A 4750-nucleotide genomic window follows, 5' to 3' on the forward strand; every position below is an offset into this window, starting at 1 on the left:
CATATCTATTATTTATATACATATATATATATATTGCTTTCTTTCTTTGCATAAGTTTTATATAACTGAGGTAAGAGGGCCCTGCCTGAAGGCCAGTTAGGGGGAGATTTGGGGTGAGTGCTTATTTGTACCCTGGGTACCCCTGGAACTATAGCAGGGTGACACCCCAATGTTTTTATATATCTGTAACCTTGTTATGAGCTAAGGGGGCCCAGTCTGAAGGTCAGTTAGGGGGAGATTTGGGGTGAGTGTTTATTTGTGCCCTGGGTACCCCTGGAACTATAGCAGGGTGACACCCCAATGTTTCTATATATCTGTAACCTTGTTATGAGCTAAGGGGGCCCAGTCTGAAGGTCAGTTAGGGGGGAGATTTGGGGTGAGAGCTTATTTGTGCCCTGGGTACCCCTGGAACTATAGCAGGGTGACTGTTACCCCAATGTTTCTATATATCTGTAACCTTGTTATGAGCTAAGGGGGCCCAGTCTGAAGGCCAGTTAGGGGGAGATTTGGGGTGAGTGCTTATTTGTACCCTGGGTACCCCTGGAACTATAGCAGGGTGACACCCCAATGTTTTTATATATCTGTAACCTTGTTATGAGCTAAGGGGGCCCAGTCTGAAGGTCAGTTAGGGGGAGATTTGGGGTGAGTGCTTATTTGTACCCTGGGTACCCCTGGAACTATAGCAGGGTGACTGTTACCCCAATGTTTCTATATATCTGTAACCTTGTTATGAGCTAAGGGGGCCCAGTCTGAAGGTCAGTTAGGGGGAGATTTGGGGTGAGTGCTTATTTGTACCCTGGGTACCCCTGGAACTATAGCAGTGTGACTGTTACCCCAATGTTTCTATATATCTGTAACCTTGTTATGAGCTAAGGGGGCCCAGTCTGAAGGTCAGTTAGGGGGAGATTTGGGGTGAGTGATTATTTGTACCCTGGGTACCCCTGGAACTATAGCAGGGTGACTGTTACCCCAATGTGTCTATATATCTGTAACCTTGTTATGAGCTAAGGGGGCCCAGTCTGAAGGCCAGTTAGGGGGAGATTTGGGGTGAGTGTTTATTTGTACCCTGGGTACCCCTGGAACTATAGCAGGGTGACTGTTACCCCAATGTTTCTATATATGTGTAACTTGTAGTAGGTATGGTGAATATACTGTACCAGAACCAACCCAATACAGAACTTGCAGATCATTCCCCCGGCAGAACTTTCCCCTTTCTCTCCCAGCTCTTCCCCTGGTGGATAGATATCAGAATCCCAGGGTAATAATCTCTGTGTTTATTGAGTCCCATGGGGAATTAATAAGAACCCCTTGATGTAGAGATGTGAGTAATAATGTGGGACATCTGGGACAGTCTCTCTGCTACTCCCGCTGGGAGCTGATAGTTAAGGGACACAGAGATCAATGTGTTTGTACAGGAGGGAGAAACATATTAATGGAGTCTTAATATCTGTACAAACCCCAAGCAAACCAAGCAGTGATTGCTCAAGGGAAGAGAATAAAAAGAGGGAAGAGTTTTGTAGAAAGGGGGGTGAACCAATGGTACCAGTGTTCTGTCAAGGTGACCCGACTTTCTAAAGTGGACCTGAGTATTATTTATTTGCTAACTGTAATTCTGATATATATATACTGATATGAAGGTATAGTTGCCCTTTAATCAGTACTTTCTCTTGCCTGTTGCTCCTGCCCCACCAATGATAAAGCTCATTATAGAGAGGCTGCGGGGTCTGTACCCAACAAGTCTCAGTGCATCTGTCAGTCTCTGTCTCTCTCTCTCTGTCTCTCTCTCTCTATCTCTCTCTCTCTCTGTCTCTCTCTCTCTGTCTCTCTGTCTCTCTCTGTCTCTCTCTGTCTCTCTGTCTGTCTCTCTCTCTCTGTCTCTCTGTCTCTCTCTCTCTCTCTGTCTCTCTCTGTCTGTCTCTCTCTCTCTCTCTCTCTCTCTGTCTCTCTCTCTCTGTCTCTCTCTCTATCTGTATCTGTCTCGCACACACATGGATATAAATGTGTTATTGAGAGACAGCGAGAGTCGCTGAAGCAAATTAGTCTCACGCGGCCGCTCTGTAACTCACGTGGCACCAATGGCAGTCGCTGGTTCAGCATGTGGCACAGAACGGCATAAATACATCTCCATCAGCCGAGAGATACTCATTAGCCACACGCGGGTCACTATTAACCAATGTTATTGATGAGAATAGAAAGAACCAGGAGTCATTTAGAATAAAGAGAAAACTCCAATTTCCCCTCCTGGAGCTCTAATGACTTACTGCCCCAAATACATTCAGTATAAATATATTTATATAAAGTAGCAGTGTCCAACCTATAACTTATTAGTTTAACTGCCATCATTTCATTTGCCTCTACTATACCCACTGTTACTATAGGCACCATCTCTCCCTACTATACCTGCTATCCCACAGTCACACTCCCTTCCCAGAGACTATTATCCACTGTTACTATAGACACCATCTCTCCCTACTATACCTGCTATCCCACAGTCACACTCCCTTCCCAGAGACTATTATCCACTGTTACTATAGACACCATCTCTCCCTACTATACCTGCTATCCCACAGTCACACTCCCTTCCCAGAGACTATTATCCACTGTTACTATAGGCACCATCTCTCCCTACTATACCTGCTATCCCACAGTCACACTCCCTTCCCAGAGACTATTATCCACTGTTACTATAGACACCATCTCTCCCTACTATACCTGCTATCCCACAGTCACACTCCCTTCCCAGAGACTATTATCCACTGTTACTATAGACACCATCTCTCCCTACTATACCTGCTATCCCACAGTCACACTCCCTTCCCAGAGACTATTATCCCACTGTTACTATAGACACCATCTCTCCCTACTATACCTGCTATCCCACAGTCACACTCCCTTCCCAGAGACTATGATGCCAGTGTTACTATAGGCACCATCTCTCCCTACTATACCTGCTATCCCACAGTCACACTCCCTTCCCAGAGACTATTATCCACTGTTACTATAGGCACCATCTCTCCCTACTATACCTGCTATCCCACAGTCACACTCATTTCCCAGAGACTATTATCCCACTGTTACTATAGACACCATCTCTCCCTACTATACCTGCTATCCCACAGTCACACTCCCTTCCCAGAGACTATGATGCCAGTGTTACTATAGGCACCATCTCTCCCTACTATACCTGCTATCCCACAGTCACACTCCCTTCCCAGAGACTATTATCCACTGTTACTATAGACACCATCTCTCCCTACTATACCTGCTATCCCACAGTCACACTCCCTTCCCAGAGACTATTATCCCACTGTTACTATAGGCACCATCTCTCCCTACTATACCTGCTATCCCACAGTCACACTCCCTTCCCAGAGACTATGATGCCAGTGTTACTATAGGCACCATATCTCCCTACTATACCTGCTATCCCACAGTCACACTCCCTTCCCAGAGACTATTATCCACTGTTACTATAGACACATCTCTCCCTACTATACCTGCTATCCCACAGTCACACTCCCTTCCCAGAGACTATTATCCACTGTTACTATAGGCACCATCTCTCCCTACTATACCTGCTATCCCACAGTCACACTCCCTTCCCAGAGACTATTATCCCACTGTTACTATAGACACATCTCTCCCTACTATACCTGCTATCCCACAGTCACACTCCCTTCCCAGAGACTATTATCCACTGTTACTATAGACACCATCTCTCCCTACTATACCTGCTATCCCACAGTCACACTCCCTTCCCAGAGACTATTATCCACTTACTATAGGCACCATCTCTCCCTACTATACCTGCTATCCCACAGTCACACTCCCTTCCCAGAGACTATTATCCCACTGTTACTATAGACACATCTCTCCCTACTATACCTGCTATCCCACAGTCACACTCCCTTCCCAGAGACTATTATCCACTGTTACTATAGGCACCATCTCTCCCTACTATACCTGCTATCCCACAGTCACACTCCCTTCCCAGAGACTATTATCCACTTACTATAGGCACCATCTCTCCCTACTATACCTGCTATCCCACAGTCACACTCCCTTCCCAGAGACTATTATCCACTGTTACTATAGACACCATCTCTCCCTACTATACCTGCTATCCCACAGTCACACTCCCTTCCCAGAGACTATTATCCCACTGTTACTATAGACACATCTCTCCCTACTATACCTGCTATCCCACAGTCACACTCCCTTCCCAGAGACTATTATCCCACTGTTACTATAGACACATCTCTCCCTACTATACCTGCTATCCCACAGTCACACTCCCTTCCCAGAGACTATTATCCACTGTTACTATAGACACATCTCTCCCTACTATACCTGCTATCCCACAGTCACACTCCCTTCCCAGAGACTATTATCCACTGTTACTATAGGCACCATCTCTCCCTACTATACCTGCTATCCCACAGTCACACTCCCTTCCCAGAGACTATTATCCCACTGTTACTATAGGCACCATATCTCCCTACTATACCTGCTATCCCACAGTCACACTCCCTTCCCAGAGACTATTATCCACTGTTACTATAGACACCATCCCATACATTTCCCTGTGGTGTCCCGGGTGTGTCCCATACTCCCCCTCTTATAAATGCACCTGCTGTCTCCCAGTTTAGTGCCATATTACCCAAGTGAGAGATATATATATATATATATATATATTGTATATACAGGGGGCAGATGGAAATACATAAAGATATAAAACAAGACACAGGTA

Source organism: Xenopus laevis, chromosome 8S (assembly GCF_017654675.1).
Source record: "Xenopus laevis strain J_2021 chromosome 8S, Xenopus_laevis_v10.1, whole genome shotgun sequence".
Taxonomy (NCBI): domain Eukaryota; kingdom Metazoa; phylum Chordata; class Amphibia; order Anura; family Pipidae; genus Xenopus; species Xenopus laevis.